Source organism: Labrus bergylta, chromosome 1 (genome assembly GCF_963930695.1).
Source record: "Labrus bergylta chromosome 1, fLabBer1.1, whole genome shotgun sequence".
Lineage (NCBI taxonomy): Eukaryota > Metazoa > Chordata > Actinopteri > Labriformes > Labridae > Labrus > Labrus bergylta.
In genome coordinates this window covers 35,218,876-35,241,149 of record NC_089195.1, presented here as the reverse complement: position 1 = coordinate 35,241,149, position 22,274 = coordinate 35,218,876, and the positions used below count along the sequence as shown (strand labels likewise).

The 22,274-nt window shown below is 40.1% G+C and overlaps 1 long non-coding RNA gene across 1 annotated transcript; it reads right to left on the bottom strand.

The window, feature by feature from the left end:
* Positions 1–17,744: 17,744 nt before the first annotated feature.
* Positions 17,745–20,605, bottom strand: LOC114922120 (uncharacterized). Its single transcript, XR_003810319.2, has 3 exons — positions 20,547–20,605; positions 20,375–20,456; positions 17,745–18,128 (listed from the first exon to the last, which is right to left on the bottom strand). It is a non-coding gene; the product is annotated as an uncharacterized lncRNA (long non-coding RNA).
* Between the last annotated feature and the right edge of the window lie 1,669 nt (positions 20,606–22,274).

The window sequence follows — 22,274 nt, the reverse complement described above, 5'->3', positions numbered from 1 at the left end:
ATGCTGTTTGATACAGTAGTTCATGCAAAAGGAGCACCAAACAAGTATTGAATGAACATACTTCTCAGAAAATCATCATTCCTGTTTTATAAATCCTTTGTTTTGATTGGTCGTATGTAATAGTCTCATATTGAGGTGTTGGATTTTTTTATTTCCATGAGCTATAAGCCATAATCATCAAGAATAAAACAAATGGTTGATATATTTCAGTCTATTTGCCATACATAAAGAATATTTGAAAGTTTTCTGAAATGAAATTACTGAAAAAATTAACTTGATTTTTCTTTTTAATGCACCTACAGTTTTGGGAATAGTTTTGTCTCTTGTAGTCAGTATTGCACTTTGTAGATGGTCCCTTCACACAGGAGTGAAGGCTAGCAATGAGTGGAGGACAGCTGCAGTGTGGTCAAAAGAGCATCAAAATCAGGTTGTCAGTCTGTGTCCCATTCTCTGGCTGGAAAAGGTGTTGACGATTTGTCTTTGATGAGTTATTTATCAGGGAGTTCAGCAAAACTTCTGCATAAATCTCCCCAAAGTTTCTCTTAAAGACACCAGTATAGAGAGCAGTATTAAATTGATGTTTAAGGCAATGTGCAGAAAAATAAGCTGCAAAGTTCTCCATACACTTAATGCTGAAAATGTGTGAAAAATACTTAAAATGAGAATGTTACCTGTGATGGACAAAGTGACTCCTTCATCACCAGTTAAACTTCCTCCTGTTTGGTTTGTTGTGAACATGAACTTGTAAACAGCTGAGTCTCTCTCTGTCAGGTTTTTGATTCTCAGAGTGCAGACGTTCTCATGAAAAAGATACTCAACACGACCTGAGTAGTCTGGGTCTGTTCTCACATCTACAGGTCCATACCTGTCTTTAGTAAACCAGAATCTGCTTTGAACTACAGTAGTTTGTTGTCTTATTGTTAATGGGTATGTGTAGGTGCAGGGTATCTCCACTGTTCAATAAATGGCATATCATTGAATAGTTCTACTTACAACAGGGAGGAGATGTCGTCTCTACAGCAAATGTTCCTCTGTGGTCATCAGGCGGCAGAAGTCAAGCTGTTAAAGTTTGTCTTCCTTCCTCTTCACATTATGAATATGCATGAAGTTACAGACTGGCGTCCAGTACTGACGTTATTATTTTTAAAGAATTTATGGCACTAATAATGTTGGCTAAAGGAGAAGTTACTTGGTGTGTCTATGGGTGCAAACAGGCCAAGTGTGAGCAAAGAACCACCACTCTGACATCTCAGGATCTCAGAAGGAGGCCGTGGTTAAGTTGCCACTAGCTAGTCTAGCAGAAATTAAAAATGTAACTTAATGACTTGACGTGATGCACAGTGGCTCAAAAAGATTGTTTTTTAAATACTTGTACAGACCATGCTGTTTTGATCGTTTTGATTTGCTGCCTATATAATTTGTCTTCCTCATGCACCTGCTGCAGTGAGCTGTATTATTATTATTGATATTGTTATTATTAATAATATTATTGTCACTGTTATTATTATAGTTATTAATTGTATTTATTTATTTATTTTACCAGGAAAGAATTGCTTGAGATCAAATGACCTCTTTTTCGAGCAAGGCCTGGCCAAAATGGCAGCAGTAAAAAACAGAATATAAGACAAACCTAAAAAGAAAGCACAGACATGAGGAAAAAGAGACAAATACAGTCCAGAAGGTGAAGAAGAAGAAGAAGGAGGAGGAGGAGGAGGGGGATAAGATTATGTTAAACAAAAACAAAACACAACAGTGCACCACAATACACACTAAAAGAACAATTATGTGATGGTGATAAAATACAATGCAGTGAAACATTTACACACTCCAAAATTAGCCATTAAAAAACTTGTGAGCCGAGTTTTAAAATCATTAATAGTGATGAGTTCCTGCAATTTGAGTGTTTTTTGAAGACTGTTCCATGCAGAGGGAGCAGAGTACATCAAGGCCCTCTTCCCAAACTCAGTACGAGTTCTGGGGACTGACGTAGATAGAAAGTCCAGAGAGCGCAAACTGTATGATGGATTTGATTTAAAAGTGAGGTAGGTGCAGAGGTATGAAGGGAGTAGTCCAGTAATAGCTTTATAAATGAAGGTGTACCAGTGAAGAAGCCTACGAGCTGACAGGGACAGCCAGCCTACTTTAGAGTACAGGGTGCAATGATGGGTGAGTGATTTACAGCCGGTAATGAATCTTAACGCACAATGATAAGTAGCATCCAGCATGTGCAGTGAGGTAGAGCAGGCATTCATGTACAGTACATCACCATAATCTAATAATGGAATGAAAGTAGCAGCAATAAGCCTCTTTTTAGAAACAAAAGAAAAACAAGATTTATGTCTGAAATAAAAGCCCAATCTCACCTTTAGTTTCTTTGCCAGGTTCTCCATATGGGGTTTAAAAGACAAATTGTCATCAACGATGATACCAAGGTATTTAAAAGTGGAAACGGTCTCAATAAGAGTACCTTGAAATGTAAATAGAGTGGGCTGACAGCTACTTTTGTCCCTGGATTTAGTGAAGATCATCATTTTAGTTTTATCTGCATTAAGTACCAGTCTTAAAGACAGGACTTGGGCTTCTATTTCTTTAAAAGCAGCTTGCAAGCGATCAACAGCCTTTAACACAGTCTCTCCAAAACAATAAATAATAGTATCGTCAGCATAAAAATGGGCATTTGCATTTTGGACATATTTCCCCAAATCATTAATATAAATAGTAAACAACAAGGGACCTAATATAGAGCCTTGTGGCACCCCCTTGTGGACAGCCAAAGTATCAGAGGAGCAGCCATCAATTTTAACACATTGAGTCCTGTCTGAAAGATAGTTAGAAAACCAACCAACAGCAGAATTAGACAATCCTATATTAGCCAGTCTATGCAATAATACATCATGGTCCACCATATCAAAGGCCTTGGAAAAATCACTAAAAAAGACAAGCACAGTGTTGTTTGCTATCCAGGGCCATAAAAATATCATTTACTATTTTAGTAGCTGCTGTGACTGTACTGTGTGATTTTCTAAAACCAGATCGATAACAAGGTAACATTTCATTAAGACTCAAGAAATCCTTCAACTGATCACTAACCAGGCTTTCTAAAATCTTGGCTAAAGGAGACAGATTTGAAATAGGCCTGTTGTGATGGCTTCAAACAAAATCAATTAGGTAAGCCGTTGCTGAGCAGGTTTAACACGCTATCAAATAAAAACAAAAGGCAGCCGCGGATCCAAAGTCAACTTATAAACTACATTTATTAATAGAAAACTTAACTAAAATAAACAAACAGATCGCTATATAATGTATATCCTAAGCGGCCCTTCGCAGTCAAAAAACTGTTCCGCTTCCCCCCTCTCACTCTCCCCTCAGGTGTCCTTAATCAACTTAAATTCCACTGCTGATACGCCGCGGCTCCGCCCCATAGAGGGAGAAATAATGCACAGATATCCCCAAATCAAATAACAAAATGTAAAACCAAATTAAGCCAGAATAAACAATAATTTAAACAAATAATTTGGCTCTTTATGATTTTTTCACTGTAAATAATTCATATGGCCATTTGGCCACAACACACCGGCCCCTAATTGTTTACACTAAAGCAAAACAATTACCTATCATACATTCAATGGGGCCAAAAGGACAGGAATTAGAAATACTTTAAATACATTATCAACATACATTCACACATTCAATAGTCCATAATAGTTCATAATAGCTCATGTGATCCTTAAACTTTAAGATTGTAAGTTTAGAGTTCCAAGATATGCACAAAGCATGTATGTATATATGTAAGGGGGCTTGAGCTCGAGAGTCAGGGGGGGGTGTGTGTGTTTATGTTTGTATACATTTCTCGGGGGGGCCAGAGGTTACCAGCACATAGCCCCCTTTTAATTAATTAACTGCCTCCAAGAGCAGGCAGAGTTTATCAATAGGTCTCTGTAAGATGCTGCTCTTGGTTTTCACCAAGACGCTCCGGACGACCCCTTTGGACCCCTGGAATGTCTTTACAACACGGCCCAGGAGCCAAGAGCTCCTCGGTGCTGTGTTGTCCACTATGATGACAAGGTCGTTCAGGCAAAGGTTCCTTTTGGGGTGGTGCCACTTGTTTCGCTGTTGTAAGATTGGAAGATATTCTGTAATCCATCTCCGCCAGAAGAGATCTGCTAGGAATTGTACCTGTCTCCATCTTCTCCGGGAGTACAGGTCTTCCTTCTGAAAGAGTCCAGGCAGCGTGATTGGTTTCGTTTTGAGTTGAAGGAGGTGGTTTGGTGTAAGGGGTTCAAGGTCGTTAGGATCACTTGACACTGTTGTTATCGGCCTATCTTTCATTATTGCTTCGACCTCACATAGTGCTGTTTGTAAAGTTTCATCATCCAATATTTGCTCCTTAAAGATAGAGTAAAGAATCTTTTTCACAGGTCTGATTAGCCTTTCCCATACTCCACCGTTATGGGCTCCAAATGGTGGGTTGAATATTCATTTTACGGCATCCTTCAGTAATGCATTTTCCACTTTGTGATGATCAAATTTTTTGAGAGTGTCTTTAAGCTCCTTCTGTGCCCCCACGAAATTTGTCCCATTGTCTGTGCGGATGCTTGTCACTGTTCCTCTGCGACACATGAATCTGCGCAGAGCATCAATGCAGGAATCAGTGTCCAGTGAGTTTGCCACTTCTAAGTGTACAGCTCGACTCACCAGGCAAGTAAAGATAACACCCCAGCATTTAACATTTGACCGGCCCGCTTCACCTCTATTGGTCCAAAATAATCAATACCCACATGTGTAAAGGGTGGTAGATCTGTAGACACTCTGTCCTCCGGAAGATCAGCCATTTTCTGCTCGCCAACCTTCGCTTGCATGCGGCGGCAGAGGACACAGTTCTTAATGATTCGTCTTGCAGATGAGTTTGCATGAGGCAACCAGAATCTTTGCTGTAGTCTGGAGAGCATGTGGCTTCTCCCTGAGTGCCCAGTCTGCAGATGGATATTTTGCATTAGTAGTTTGGATATGTGAGAGTTTTTGGGTAGTATAATTGGATTCTTTAAGTCTATAGGCATTGCTAATTTGCCTATTCTCCCTCCAACTCTCAGCATGCCTTCATCCACCATTGGATCCAGTTTACAGATTGCGCTGCTCATTTTCACTTTCCTTCCGTTTTCCAAGCGTGAGAGTTCCTGTGAGAAAAAGCGTCTTTGCTCATAGAGAATGATTGACCTTTCAGCATTTTTCATGTCTCCTACAGACAGATGTTGTACTTCACAGATTATCTTTAAAAGGTTCATTTTGTCTTTCAGGGTTTTTGCAGATGTCCAGCTCGAGTTTAGGTCAGTTTTTGCAGATTTTGTTCTTTGATTTAATAAAAGAAGAAGTTCTCTGAACTTTAAGATCCAAGCAACACCTTTTTGTAGTCTGTTCCGTGATGAGTAATACTCAATCAGCTTGCTGGTTGGATTTTTCTCCACCATGGACTATTAACAGATGCCTCGTTTTTTTTTTTTTTTTTTTTTTTTTAAATCTCTGGATCATCGGGAGGAATTTGGCTCAATTTCTTCGGGGTCTCTGGCCAAGCTGTTTCTTGCAGTTCCAGATACTTGGGACCCTTGAGCCATCTTGACTCTAGGAAGGGTTCAACATGCAGCCCACGTGATGCTACGTCTGCTGGGTTGTCTTTAGAGCCCACATGTCTCCATTGCTTTTCTTGAGATAGGTCATGGATTACTGAAAGTCTGTTGGCAACAAAAGTGTGGAATCTCTTTGTATGATTATGAATATATCCTAGCACAGAGGTGCTGTCTGTCCAGAATATAGAGTCTTTGATTTCTACTTGGAGTTCTCTTTTCAACATCCTGTCCACCTTTACAACAAGCGTTGCCGCTGTCAGCTCCAACCTGGGGATCGTAATCTGTTTGAGAGGAGTGACCCTGGATTTCCCCATAATGAATACGACATGGACTTGTCCAGCAACATTTGTAAACCTGAGGTAACTCACAGTGCCATAACCCATTTCGCTCGCATCACAGAAGTGATGGAGTTCTGTAGTCCTGATTGGGCCAAAATTCTCAGGTTTTATACACCTGTCCACTTGAAATCTGCTGAGCTGATCCAAACCTGTAACCCAGATCTGCCATTGCTTAGTCAGTTTTCCTGGGATGATTTCATCCCATCCACATTTTAATTTGCAGAGTTCTTGGAGTATTTGCCTGGCCTTGAGAATGAAAGGGGCAAGGAATCCCAACGGATCATAGATTGAGCTAACCATGGAAAGAATACCCCTTCTTGTGAGGGCTTTGTTCTTGATGGCGATTTTGAAGGTAAAGGAATCACTTTCAGTATTCCATTGGATCCCGAGAGCCCTTTCAACTGGCAGTTTCTCTCTGTCCAGATTTAGTTCCTTGAGATTCTTTGCTCTCTGATTTTCAGGAATACTCATCAGAACTTGGCGGCTATTACAGACCCATTTGGTCAATGAGAAGCCTCCCTGAGAGCAAGCTTCTTTGAGGTCTCTGATAAGCCTGATGGCTTGATCTACTGTGGCCACTGATTTGAAGCAGTCGTCAACATAGAAATTGTGTTGGATTGATTCAGTTACTTCTTTTTTGTACTTGTAGTTGTTGTCTTCTGCTGTTTGTTTTAGAGCAAAATTGGCAATGCTAGGCGAAGAAACAGCGCCAAAGAGGTGAACCTTCACTCTATAGGCTTCCAAGGGTTTGTTGTGTCTCCACTAGGCCACCATAGAAACCTGAGGAAGTCCCTATGGTTGTCATTAACCATTACCTGATAGAACATTGCCTCAATATCCGCCATGAAAGCCATTTGTTCCTGGCGAAACCTGAGTAGAACTCCAATGAGAGTATTTGCCAGGTCAGGACCTTGGAGGAGTTCTTTGTTCAAAGATGTGCCTTTGTAGGATGAAGCACAGTCAAACACAACTCTTAGTTTTCCTTTCTGACGATGGTAAACACCGTGATGAGGTATGTACTATATCTGTCCGTCTCGCCGATCTAGCTGTTCAGTTGGCACTTTCTCTGCAAATCCTTTGAACACATCATCCATGAAACTTTTGTACTCCATTGCATAACCTTCATCCCTTTTGAATCTCCTGAGAAGATTTAAGGTGCACTGTTCTGCCATTTCATAGTTGTCAGGCATTACAGTCTCTTTGTTGCGAAAAGGCAAAGGTAAGTGATAGTGTCCATCCTTTTGTACAACTGAGGTTGATGCGATCTTCATGAATCTTCTGTCCTCATCTGACATTTCATTTTTCTCTTCATAGGCCTTTTCAGGGAAGTCCTGATTATATTGTCTTATCAGGAGATCCTTTAGTTGACCAACTGATATTCGATTGGCCATTGCTACCACGGGTCCAGATTCCACAGCAGAACAAGAATAAAGTGGCCCATTTACCACCCATCCAAACACTGTCTTGACTGCATATGGTCCATTTCCTTGGCTATTTATTATGTCCCATGGTTCCATTGCTTTAGGCACATCAACTCCTATTAGAAGATCAATATCACCATCTTTTGAGATCCTGAGAGGTAGGTATATTCTCCTTTGAGACAGGTATCTTAGGTGCTGCCCTCCAAGTTACCTATCTCCAATCCAGTGAGTTCATAACTCTTTATAGGCCTTTCCTGCCCCATGGATTTTAAGACAACCGTAGTTCTCCTTGCTTTAGGGTTCAGCTGCTTCATCAGATGCTCTGTGCAAAATGATGCAGAGCTGCCAGGATCGAGGAATGCATAAGTTGAGATGAATTTATTCCCTTTATCAACTTTTACTCTGACTGGCACAATGGCTAATGCGCAGTCCCTACCAGCCCCAGTTACTTCATCCGCTGAAACAAGAGCACTGCTGACGGATGTTTCTTTTGTTTTGGTAGGGCTAGCATTGGGTTTGAGTTCTTGATATGTCGTTCCTATGCCTTCTGTGTAAAATTGTTGGGTGATTCCTGTTACACTTTTGACATGTCAGCCTTCGTTTGCAGTTTTTGCTTATATGTCCTTTTATTAAACATCCAAAGCAGTGACCATTTGTTTTTAGGAAATCAACCTTTTTCTTGTGTGGAAGGACTTTAAATTTTGCTTGTCTTTACAGAAAGTGCATTGAGAAGCAGGACTGCCACCTGTTGGCAGATGTTTGAATGTGCAGTGTTGTCCCATACCTGGGTGTGAAGCACTGCCTTGGAAGTCTGTTGTTAATATAGTAGCAAAGCTGCTACCTTGGCTCTTATGTGCTTTTAGGTTCACTGTTTGGTTTCTTGGTACCATCCTTTTGTTTGACAGGTGGTGGTCTTGAATATCTCCAAACAATGGATCCAGAAGTATATTTGCTTGTTATTCCATGAATTCCACAAGGTGTTGGAATCTAGCTCTCCTGTTTGTTCTTTGCAAAACATCATAGGCTGCCATTCGCCATCTTTCTCCAAGTTTATAAGGAAGTTTGGATGCGATTGACCTTAAAGTTGAGGGAATATCAAGCTCCTCCATGTGCTGCAAATCCTGCATAGCATTACAGCATCCTCTCAAGTACATTGGATATGCATTCAGCGCTCCTCCATCATCAGCTTTAATAAGCGTCCATTTCAATGCCTTTTCCAAATAAGCACAGGATATTTTGATTTCATCCCCATAGTGCTCCTTTAATAGTTGTTTGGCTTTTATAAAACCTCTTTGTGCATCCATATGTAGACAGCTTCGGACAAGACTTTTAGGCTGGCCTGCGGTGTATTGCTCAAGAAAATAGAGCCTATCCTGGCTGCTATTGGTTTTATCCTCAATAAGGTGCTTAACCCTGTAAAGCCTGACACATGAAAAAATAACCAGAAAATTCTATTCTTTTGGAACTGAGATGTTTATTAAACCCAAAAAATTTTGTCATATCATGTTGTTTATGATATTTTTTTTGTAGCACATTTGATACATCAGGCGTTTTTGGCAATTTTTTGCACACATTTCAGGAAGCTTTTCTCGTTTTTTTTAACATAACACTATTTACAGCCTTTTTATTTCATTTTGTGGTAGGCACAAAAACAGTTGCTGTCCTTGTTCAGGCAAAGATGCACCTTACACTTCTCACAGTAGACATGTGAGAAGTGATTGCCAGTGCAGTGCTTGCATCTCTGTCGGGTTTCCCATATTGGAAAATGATCAATGCCATCCCTTCTCACATCAAGAGGCACACTGCAGCTTAGTCTTTTACGGGGTGGTGTTGGAGTCTCTTCTGGAGAGGATAGTGGTCTGCCACACCTGATTTTGGCCTTTCCTGTGCTTGTCAGAGAAGTGCCAACCAAAGCCTGAAACCTTCGCAGAGGCACGGGTTTCTTCTTGGGGTTTAGCTTCTTCTGGTCTCTTCTGTAGAGGTTCCACGCATTGATGACTGCCACTGTAACAGTGTGCCACCAGATGTACATGTACCATCTTCGGGATCTGAAGCTGAACTTGTAAAGTGCAGACAGTATATCAAGGAGATCAACACCTCCCATGAACTTGTTATATGTTTCAACAATGGCTGGTCTGGGAACCATTATGCGAGTTTTGGATTTGCGATCCCAGCGTTTCACATTTCCCACAGGTTCAATGCCAACAAAAAAGGAAATCAGGTTCACTGCTTTGTTGTCGTACCATCTTACAACGATGTTGTTTTCCTGGTTCACTCTGAAGTCCATTGACCCTCTTCCATTTTTCTTCAATTCTTTTTCATCCATGGTGCAGTGTTTCATCCTGTTCATCCGGATCGTGCCAACATAGTGGATTCCTCTTTCTTTTAGGTGTTGCACCAGGGGAACTGATGTGAAGTAGTTGTCTGCAAAGACCTTGTGATTTTTTCCTGCTGGAAGTGTTGATGTCATTTTCAACACAACTTCTCCTGTAACACCTACTTCAGACTTTTCTCTGTCTGGATTTTCTGCACCTTGACAAATATCAAAGTCATAAAGAAAGCCACTTTGTCCAGCACGTCCCCACATTTTGAAACCCCATTTGTGAGGTTTTGCAGGCATGTAGACACGTAGATGAGATTTTCCCTTAAATGGCACCATGATTTCATCAACTGCATGGCTTTCTTCAGGAGGTATGTAGAGAAACTGTTCTCGCAGTTTTTGTAACCATGGCCTGAGCTTCCACAGTTTATCTTTCTTTGCATCATCAGACACACTGAGGTTGTCCTGAAAGTGAATCACTGTCAGCAATTTCAGAAACCAATCTCAAGACATCACATGACAAACTGCAGGGAGCCTTATCTCCATCTCCCAATAGGCTCTCACAGAGGACATCTGTACTAACCCCATATGAATGTACATGCCTAGAACCTGCTCTATTTCCTTGGCAGTTGTGTTTACTGACTTGCCCTCTTTTTGTACACTGTACAGGTTTGTTTGTTCTGCAGTTTCCTCTAGCATTTCATCAGTGACAAACTGTTTGAAATACACGTGTCCAGTCACACCTGTCTTCTGTGCCTTCCTCAACACTTGCAATGAAATCGATAGATGGAGCTTGATAATTTATTTTTCTCCATCTGTATTCTTTCCTTTGTGCATTGGCCTTCACTGACTCCTTTCTGATTGTGTCCTGTGTTGTTGTTGGGATCTCAACTTCTGTGCTTGTCTGGGCTACACTTTCCTCTTGATAGTCTTCCTCATCACTGCTATCTGAACTTCCATCATCATGCATGGCCTGAGGACTCCATTCTTCCTCATCCTCCCCTAACTGCTCTGTCACTTGAATTGCCATCCATTATCATGTTGATGACATTTTCAATGTACGTTTGTTTTCTCACTTCTTCCTCTATTCTTTTTGACATCTAAAAATACACACATAACAAATTGGTCAACATAGCATAGCGATTATGATTTCAGAGGAATTGTTATTGTGAAAATACCCAAAATGTATTTTAAAATGGCATTTCAGTCATTAATTAGATTTATTAAATCATTAAAATAGTGTGTGTTTGTATAATGGTAGGCATGATGTAGATTACATTACAAAAATTTAGAATGACCGTTCAAGGATAAAGCACCTTATATACCTGCAGTATCAAATGTGATACACACATTTTTAACACGATTTAACTGTAATATGAAGAATGAATTATTAAGTAATGATGCATTGTTTTAATACAGAATATACTCCTATTAAAGAATGAGTAACAATATAAATGTTATTCTTACTGTAACTTTTTGAAAATTAGCAAAGCTTTTCCTGCTGAAAGTGTGTGGATGCTAGCATGATGGTGGCCATTTTTTAAAAGGTCAAAAAAAGCCCTTCCACTGCCTGCAGTAGAATGCAAATCCTCTAGGGGGCAGAATACATGTATCAGGTCATATACAACAGGGTTTAAAGGAAAGTTTTGATCATGTTGATAAGACAGAGGTCTCAGAAACTTGCGTAGCAAATATGATACAAATGGTTATATGCCTGCATAAAAGATTTATATGCCATAGGATCACCATCAAATATTGTTATCTTCATAGTCGGCAGCATGGCTAGTTTTTGTTGCATTATTTGAAGTTCAGCAATGTCGTTCTGTCTTTGCCCTGTGTTAATGTTATCATGATTGTCGTGGCTACAGACTGAGTCATCCATACTGTGTAACCTGGAAGGCTTTGAATGTTTAGTTGATTGTGAAGGGTTGTGAAAATCGCTTTGATGATGCATTGTTTCAACAGTTTTCTGAAGGGGTGTTTTAGGCACTGCACCCCATGAGACCTCAGGATTCATAAAGTCTATTTTCATCCAGATATGCATTCATTCCATCCAATCGAGTTTCCTCCTCCACTCCAGGTCCTGGGTACATTTCATCTATTTGAGTGTTTTGGAGAATTTTTATTTTATTTCTGCGTTGAGCTCCATGTTCTCCAATTCTGTCTTCAACTTTGCTTCTTGCAGTAACAGTGCATGTTTGTCCTTTAATGCAGCAGCTTTGGCCAGCAGGGCAGCATTTTCAGCAGCTGCCTTCCTACATGCCAATGATGCTGAGGAAGGAGCCTTTGATCCTCTTGATTTTCTTGACACATTAGAGATGCTGTCCTGAGGTTCAATCCTCAATTGTGCAATTTGTTCCTTTTTCCATATTTCAACCTCTTTCACACAATATTTAAAGTTGATCATCCTAGGCTCAAACCAGTCTTCATGATCCTCCTCTTTCTCGGCCTCTGATAAGAGCCTTTGCACAGAGATATGCACATCATTGAAATGAGCCACCGTTTCATGAAAAGTTTTTAAACCTTTATTGACATCATCAATACATCCACCATCATGCTGCAAAGCTTTTATTTCGTTCATTTTCCTTGTGCACGCTCCTAATGTTCCTTTACGGGATGCTTTGAGAGCTTTTAACATTTCTTCTGCCTCGGCAGAGGTCTTGGGAATTTCCATGCTTTATTTTATTCATCACTCGTTAATATGATGACAGTTTTGTTTATTTATGTTTTGCGGAGCGCAGCAAGACGTCATTTCGTGACGCTCCCTTGCTTACGGAGCATGGTTAGTCTATATTGCGTTGCATTTAGATCAGCGCCGTCCGTCAACTCTTTAAACACAGCCCACATCCATAAACACGTTAATTTGCACTCTTCTTCAGTCTGTTCATATCGACTCTTGTATTTTAATTCTCATCCAACATTTCCGACATGTCATACATTCATCATTTATTTGTTTACTCACGACCGGACCAGTGTTTCCTCTCCAGCGTCTTGTCCTGTTCACAGTGTGTTTCTTCTTGATCGTAGCAGAGTTTTTTGACTTCATGTGATGGCTTCAAACAAAATCAATTAGGTAAGTCGTTGCTGAGCGGGTTTAACACGCTATCAAATAAAAACAAAAGGCAGCCGCGGATCCAAAGTCAACTTATAAACTATATTTATTAATAGAAAACTTATCAGCAAAAATAAACTTCACAAAATAAAATAAACAAACAGATCGCTATATAATGTATATCCTAAGCGGCCCTTCGCAGTCAAAAAACTGTTCCGCTTCCCCCTCTCACTCTCCCCTCAGGTGTCCTTAATCAACTTAAATTCCACTGCTGATACGCCGCGGCTCCGCCCCATAGAGGGAGAAATAATGCACAGATATCCCCAAATCAAATAACAAAATGTAAAACCAAATTAAGCCAGAATAAACAATAATATAAACAAATAATTCTAAAGTCATTAATGTTTGGCTCTTGACGATTTTTTCACTGTAAATAATTCATAGGGTCATTTGGCCACAACACCTGTAGTTATTGAGGCTCGACGGTTCGTCACCTTTTAAGAGGGGAAGAACGTGAGCTGTTTTCCATATTTTGGGGATTTTCTTACTAGTTAGAGTTAAATTAAAAATGTAGGTCAGTGGCTCTGCAATAAAATCTGTGGCGAGTTTTAAAAAATAAACACCTATATTATGTGGCCCTGGTGGTTTTTTTAAATGGAATTTCTTACGAGCTTTATGTACTTCAGCAACAGTGAAGGGTCTAAAGTTAAATTCATTATCCAAAGGGGGCTCAGCAATAGCAAGTGGAGCCAGTGCAGTAGAGGGCGTATTTACTTTATCAAAAAGAAAACCAGAAGAAACAAAATACTTATTAAAACAATTGAGCATCTCAGCTCTGTCATGGATAGTGGCAGACTCTGACACAATGCAAGTTGGAAGACTAGAGGAGTTATTTGGAGATAGAGATTTGATTGTCTGCCAGAATTTCCGTGGGTTATTTAAATTTTCAGTTGTAAGGGCAAGATAATAGCTAGATTTGGCCTTCTTGACTAAGGCAGTACATTTATTCCTTAAGCATCTAAAAGTAGCCCAGAGAGCATCAGTGTTCAACTTTCTTGCTTTTGCCCAATAATAATTTCTTTCTCGGATTAAATTAGACAATTCTTCAGAGAACCAGGGATTTTCCCTGCTCTTAACTCTATACCTTTTATAAGGGGCATGCACATTCACACACAGCGCTGTTTTCTTTGCAGTTTATTAAAAAGGAGAGCAAAAGCCTTTTTGCATTCCCTAACCCAAACTGAAGGCAGCGCTTATGCAGCTCTCTGCTGCCCTCTTCTGGACAAAAGCAGTACAACTCTGTCTTTAATTCTAACAGAGTAATTTCCCCTTTTACATCAGTGATTTGGCTCAATCGAAGCATTTGAAATCTTACTTCATGGAGAACCCCTGACAGTTAGTGTCAATGTGAGTAGATTTAAATATAATCAAAGACAATTCATGATGTGATTAATCCTCATAGATCCAATAAGAGACATTGTGTTTTAGCTCATGTACACTGAAGCCAAACTAAAGTCCTGGGTCGGCTCCTTCTTCATAAAGAACCAAGTTGACCCATGATGCTACCAGGCTTCAGGTTTTTTATTTAACTCATGTTCATTTCTGATTGATTCACTTCTTTGACGTCATTCTTACGACACTTGTCCTGCCAATAAAATAAAAACAACTTTAAAACACTGTAAGAGACACAACTGTGGTGAGGGTGTCTGTGGCTGAGTGGTAGAGTCGGTCGTCTCAATCCTCAGCTCCTGCAGTCATATGTCAGATGTGTACTTCAGCAAGACACTTAACCCTGAATTGCTCCCTCTGCTTCAGTGTCGAAGTATTAATGTATGGTATCAGCTAATATTTATGGCCACTCTACATGGCAGCTTCTGCCATCAGCTTTCTTGTACTAACTGCTGTCAGTCCAGTTTTAACGTCTTCACACTAAACTGCTTCCATCACTGTTCTTCATTCAGATTCTGGCAGTCTGGTCAGCCGGATCGGGGTGGTCCCAACAACAGAGAGGATTGTGTGGAGATGTATCATAACAACCCGGTGCTGGCCAACTGGAACGACGCCCGCTGTGGAGACAAGCGACGCTGGCTGTGTGAAAAATCTCCCAGTACTTGTTGATGTGAGCTTAATGTTTTAATGACACAAAAAGAAAGTCACAATTAAAAGTACTTAAAAAAGTAAATCAAGCTCCTTTAAAGTCTAACTTACAATGTTTTGGTCCCGACATATTGCCAGTTAGTTGATTGCAATAAGACAGAGATCATTACTTTCCCATGCTCCTTTCTTATCAAATAGTTGTCAAATTATTTATTCAACATTTAAAGTACAAACAAAAGAAAATATGCTCCATTGATTTGAAAACTACCAGCAGCCTTCTGCAAAAGAGATTACTGTGATTATAATGTCAATAACAGAGACAGCAGAAGGACAGATTTTACACCATTGAGCTGCTCGTTAAGAAATAGAAAGCCTTTATTGTCATTATAAAATATACAACCAAACAGAGAAATGCTCAAACTCTGACGGTGCAACGTTCAGACAGTTACAAAGAGGTGCATAAAAGTTAAAACGATGAGTGACTCATAATCAAACGTCATCATAGTCCAATATTATTCACACAAGTTATATTTACAAAAACTAAACTTTATGAGTTAAAATGTCACAGAGCAGACTGAAAGGTGACTGGAGAGCTCCTTTCAGAACAAAAGAACATTTTCAGGAATAAAGACGCTTGTTTAGTTAAAGAAATGATGAATAAATACATATGTATAAGCTGCTAAATAAAAGAAAACCATCTCCTAAACTCTCTGCTCCATGCTGTTGTTAACTTCCTGCTGCTGAAGGTCAATGTTTCCACTTCCCCCACATCCTCCACAGCCTCGCTCTCCACAGTGAGTCCTGCATCTGGTTCAACTGCATCTGGAGAAAATCACATCAAACTAAAGTTATAGTTGTAACTGTGACTCTGAATGTGAAGTGGGCCTGTTTGATTCAGAGCAGGAGGCTCTAACCTGACTGGACTTCACAGCATGTGTTCCTGCTCCTCTGTGTCTTCTGTCTGTGCTGCAGTGACGGCTGACACGTTCTCATACACAACATCCACCTGATGACAGACGATAAGATTTGATCAGAAATATGTTTCATCAGCTTTACAGTGATGTAGGAAAAGATTGATTAGTAAGGTCTCTCTCTCTCCCTCTCTCTCTCTCTATCTCTCGCTCTCTCTCTCCATCTCTCTCTCTCTCTCTCTCTCTCTCTCTCTCTGTCTCTCTCTCTCTCTCTCTCACCTCGATCATCTCTGCAGGTTCATTTGGTTCAGTGGTGGAGCTCAGAGTTTTCTTCTTTCTGGATTAAATCAGAAAACAACAAATCCAAAGGTTAACATGATGAAGGTCAAATAAAACCTAAAACTAAAATAAGTTCAAGAAGAAAATAAAAGAGATGTGTGCTGACAGATGAATTTGTATGGTGTTTACCTCGTCCACAGAGTCAGGAGAAACAGAGAAATCAACATCAAGAGCAGCAGAGTCCACTTGATGATATGTATTATGAATGTTGAGTTCCCTGAGAATTAAAGATAGATATGTGAGACTCTTTACTGGTAGGATTAGATTGAAACATTTCATTTCTACTTTGTGATACCCTCTGTTCATCATTCAGTCACACTCTGACAGGATGGAGGTTCCTCTCTGAACATCGTTATGATTTTCTGTTTATTAAAATGTGAATCTGTTTTCTGCACCAGCTGCAGGCATTGAATGGTCGACTGGTTCAAACCCACATTAAGAGAATTACAGTGGTCGAGTCGAGTCGTGATGAATGCATGTATCTCCCTCTCTAAATCATTACAGGGTTAGAGTTGGGCTCTAAACTTCAGAGATTTATTGAAGTGCTGTTTGGTACTTGAAGGTAAGAAAATACAACCAACAATGACCTTATTTTAACCACAAAAAGAACCTGCTGTAACTTAAACTGTAGTTCATGTTAATAACAAACTTATACTTCTGAAGACAAGAAGATGGAAGATGATGACATGTAACAATGAATCTTGAGTCTTGTAATGGGACGACTCTTGGCCTTCTCTTTTACCTACTGAGCAGCTTTCAACTCAACAACAACAGAGTCTAACAAGAATTGTTGAATTAGACCGAAGCTGTGTGTGAAGCTTACCTGACAAAACAGTCAGATGTACAGTGGAGTTATGACGTCCTCTTGTGCTTTGGGCGATACAAAGATAAATCCCACTGTGTTCAGGACTTGTGTTGTTTATGGTAAAAATCTGTCCTGAAGCTGTTGGTGAGTCTTCATCCTCCTTGAACCAGGTGTAATTAGCTGCTGGGTTAGCATCACTGCTACAGGTCAGAGTCACTGAACTGCCCTCCACTATCTCAGCAGAGGGACTCACTGACACAGAGGGAAGCTTTGGAGCATCTGGAGGAGAATCAGAGAGACCTTTGTCATCCACATCAGATGATGATGATGAACATATTACATTCTAACTTAGCTTTTGGTTTTGAAATTGAGGCTCATGACAGCTGAATAAAGTTTTTTTTTTTTACATTGAAACAGATAAACAGGACATTCTATGAAAAATCTAAATAAATAACAAATACCACTGAGGTACATGCTGCTATGAGGCACCATTTAATAGTTTAAAGATGCCATCTGATGGTGTGAATCAGTGAAGACTGTAAATAAACTCACACACTGGAGGAGACGGGCACTTCTCATGTCCTGATAGAGCACAGGAGTAACTGTCTGTCTGAAGAAGCTGCTCTGGTGGATAATAATAATATAATGTTTGATGTTCGATTTGATGTCCGTTCCTGAACCAGATGTAGGAGGTTTGACTGGAAAGTCCACTGAGACACTGAAAGAGCAGAGCCTCATGTGGTCTGCTCACCTTCACCTGGAGATCTGAACATGTGAAGAAACGTCAACTGTTTTCACAAAACATGCACATATTAAAACATGTATTTATAATGTATTAGAAACAGTGAGCTCAGAAATATTGAGGTGAAAGATTACCTGTGACTGACAGAGTGACCCCAGGTCGACCATGATAACTGCTTTTTTTTGTTATGAATCCAAACCAGTACTTAGTCGAGTCTGTCTCTCTCAGGTTTGTGATTCTCAGAGTGCATTTGTTCTCATCACAGATATTCTTCACACGACCTGAATACTCTGAAACTGTTTCTACATCTTTGTAATAAAAACCATCTTTTCTCAACCAGAATGTTTTCTGAAGTGAGTTAACTTGTCTATTTATCCTCTCTGGGTATGTGAAGGTGCAGTTCATCTCCACAGTTGATCCTTTATAAGCACAGATCTGAAGAGAAGAGTAAGTCACTCTCCAGCTGTCCTGACCCTGAACCACTGTAACACAGAGCACATCAGGAAACAACCATCAACATCCATAACTTTAAAAAGAAAAAGGAAAAGTCTCTACATATAAAAAAAAATGTTTGTATCCAAACAGGAAGTAAAGCACCCTTAACATAAAACATTATAATATCTACAATAAAAACATAACATATTTAAAATGTAAAATAATGGAACTTCAAACATGTGATTAAAGATATGATTAATCATAAATGTGTAATTGTTTGAAAGCCCTAGTGCAGGGGTCTCCAACAGGTAGCTCGGAGCAGGCAGGTTTAAAGTAGCTCACCTATAGGTTGACCGACTGTGTTAAAAGAATAAAGATAAAAATAAATCAGTGAATGTACCTCTTCCCACTATTCATATATTTGGCCCATTAAAACAAGTGTAAAGAAATAATGTTTTCTTGGACATTGATGTGAATTCTCAGCAACATAGCTTACAATAAGAAGTGTAAAATATTCATGTTTTTTTCTTGGACCTTGATGTGAATTTAAGATTCTTGATAAGCATTGGCTTTTTGCAATTTCACACGTGTACAAACAGTAGCTTCATTCAGCTGATGTTAATGAATGCAAGAGATTTGATGCAAGTTAAGCTTGGCCACTTTCATTTTTTCAAAGAAGCTCTCAGATGAAGAAAGGTTGGAGACCCCTGCTCTAGTGTAAAAATAGACTGTATGTTAAAATTGACGGTGCAACGGCTGCAGTCAAAGGAGAAAGATTTAGAGCGCCCCCTGCTGACTGGCTGCAGTATAGGTCAAACTCCAACCTCCTCCATGATAACAGAAAGGCCATGGGGGTCAACAATGAAATCTAAATGCATGCATCTGTTCTTCTGTTGACTGAACACACCTGAGGGATTTGTATGTTTCTCTGTACGTTAAATGTTTTCGTTAGAGGAAGTAGCGTGACGTCTTCCAGTGGATCCCTACTACGCAGACTCTGGTTGCAAATATGCAATATGTAAGCGCCCATCATGGGGATCATTTGGCTTCATCTTGTTCAACAGAAGGAGCCTGAGGGATGTTGTCCATTTGTATATACAGTTAAAGGAAGAGTAGAAGATGTTCACTTGTTTCTACAGTTAATCTGCAAGTCGTTGAGACCAGACATCATCCAGTCTGAAGGTGTAGAGAACGTTAAATGTGTTATTTAGACCTGTGAACTTTACGGTTGTAAGAGGAAGTATTGATTATCAGAGAGAAGAACGTCACTTTAGAGATGTTATATTTAGAGGGTAATCCCTCTCCTTCACCATTGTAGGATGAAAAGACAGTTTTATGTATTTTTGATGTGGCTGGGTCAATAATGCTCGTTTAGGAAGTGAAGGGCAAGAAATTCTTCATCATCCAAACATCGGTGAGTGCTAACAAGCTAACATAAGTTAAGGTTAGCTGACGATAGTATCTGGGTCTCTGTCAGTCAGTGTTCTGGGGCAGTAATGTTCGTTAAAGGCAGGAATATTTAGATCAAGTTAACACAATCTTTAATGTCATGATGAGGAGAAGTCTGTTCTTTTGTTCCCTCACAGGGACAGCAGAGCGTCTAACAGCATTAATCCACAATCTCCTCCTCTCTGGGTTTTCTTTCAAACATTCTGTAGAAGAACAACCCGGGCTCGTCTCCTCGTCGGTTAGTGCATCACATTCAACAACAACTGTCTCTCATTTGAAACATGGAAAAATTAAACTGATAAAAAAACACTGAGACCAATAACTTCTCAGTAGCGTTCAGCTACAGAGTCTTTAGCGTGTGATGTCATGTGAAAACTATGAATTGATTATTAAAGACTTTTTGCCATACTTGGATGGTCTGTGGTAAGTTTGCTGTTGAAGTAAGTGTGAAGACTTTAAAAAAAGCAGAACTATGAGGTGTGAGAAACAGAGCAGACACTCATACTTAAAAATACGATCTTAAAAGCTGTCAACGCATCATGGAAACAAGTTTCCATCCAAAAAATGTTAAAAAGGATAAAAAATACATGTCGATAGAAACTGTATGAAAGATTCTGCAAACAAACTGCTTAAGAAATAATATGAAAAAGGCGATCCAACTAAAGATCTTCCTGTTAGACATTAAAACAGATACACAATGATATACATTAAAACTGTGTTTATAGTGTTTCTGAGAAGATTTCCTGTAACATCAAGCACACTTTTCAGTCTGCATTAATCAGTCCCACATCTCCTCAGATTTCCCTCTTTAGATTAAATGAATGTAACTGTAGATATGAAGTACCTGACACAGAGAGGAGGAGGACGATAAATCCACTCACTGCTGCAGTTAAAGTCATCGCTGCTCCTCTCATCTCTCTGTGTGACTTTAGGGACAATAAAACATGTTAGCAGATTAATAAGAACACAGCAGGACTCAAACAGTATCAGACATGTTGATAAATTATTCTACTTACAGTGAAGAAGGATATCGTCTGAGAGAAGACTGTCCTCCTCTGCAGTGAGTGAACAGAAGACAGATATCAGGCTGTTTTTAACGCCTACATTTCCTTCCTCTTTAGATGATTAACATATATGATCAGTCAAACAGGAAGAACTCACATCACAAAGAAGTCCTATTGGTACCAAACTTGTTTTAGGGCAAACTTATTTTTTTTACAGGACATAAAAACTGAACAAGGGGTTATCTTCAAAATGTGAGACCCTTGGGTGCAGGAGCATCAACACTGGGGTAGCCCGACTGGTGCACTGACTGACGCAGTGGTGGCCTTCAAAAACACACACAAATAAATAATAATAAATGATTTACCTTTAAAAATAACCTATTAAAATTCACCTGTTATATCTCAGTCATAAAACAAAATAATGGAAACATAAATACATTTTTAGCTTCATTCTTTATTGACACAAAAATAAGATGTATGCTAAAAGTCAAAATTTAAAGTACTTACCATTTGCACACAGTCAAACTTGCAAGATTACATGAATTAGCAATGTGTTGGTCCTGTACATGCTAGTTACTTCATTGCAAGTATGACAGTGTGCATTACCGTCCTATGCACCGGTCTTGTGAAATAGATATGCAAAGTATTTATTATTATTATTTTAACTATTTATCAAACAATTAAAAATGATTCATTGATTCAGGAGCCTTAAAAAAGAGAAGAGTCAGTTTTATCATTAGTCTCAGCTCTGACAGGGTGAATAGCCAATCACAGTTCAGGATAAAAAAAATTTTTGGGGGGGGGGTACTCATGAGCTGGTCAAGTGGATTAATCATAGAAAGATAAAATAGATTTCATAGGAATATTTTGCAGCAGAACAGACTTCAAAAAGAAGCATGCTGAGAACAATCTTTTTTATTTTATTTATAAATTTATTTTTGAATCCCACTAATCTTTGTACAGTCCTGTACAGTTCATCTGTGCACTGAGGCAGGATGTTTAATAGTCTGCAGCTGAGTTGAACCAAGGGCTAGAGTTCAGGGAGCAGAAAAGTTCAGGTGGGCGGCAGGGCAGAGGGAGAGCAGGAACCTGAAGGGCATTAGCGCAAATAGTTCAGGAGGGAGGATGGGAGGCCGACCAAACGGTGAGAGCAGTTTGGGAAGGCGGCAGCTAGGAGATTTCTGTCTTGCCGTCAACGTAAAAACATGGGCAGGTATAGGCCAGGCCACTGACAGGCCCAAAAGAGTGGGCAGGGCCTACAACAGGGATGCAGTTGTTGGCAGGGCCTCCCACTGGGACACAGCAATGGACAGACATGCCAATGGGGAACCAGACCTCAACAGGAACGTTAAGAGGGCTGGAGCTGAAGATGCTCTGGCAGGACAGGAGCACAGGCTGAGGTTCTGGGGCACAGGTTGGCTGAGGTTCTGGGACACAGGTTGGCTGAGGTTCTGGGGCACAGGTTGGCTGAGGTTCTCGGACACAGGTTGGCTGAGGTTCTGGGACACAGGTTGGCTGAGGTTCTGGGGCACAGGTTGGCTGAGGTTCTGGGACACAGGTTGGCTGAGGTTCTGGGGCACTGGGTGGTCTCAGGCTCTTGAGAGCATGGAGGCTGGGTCATTTGGAAGCACGGGGGCAGAGTTACTGGGAAGCACAGGTACTGGGTCACTGGGAACCCTGTTAGCTGAGGCTCTTGGAAGTGGGAAGGATGAGGCTCGCACACCAGTTGCTGAGTCTGAG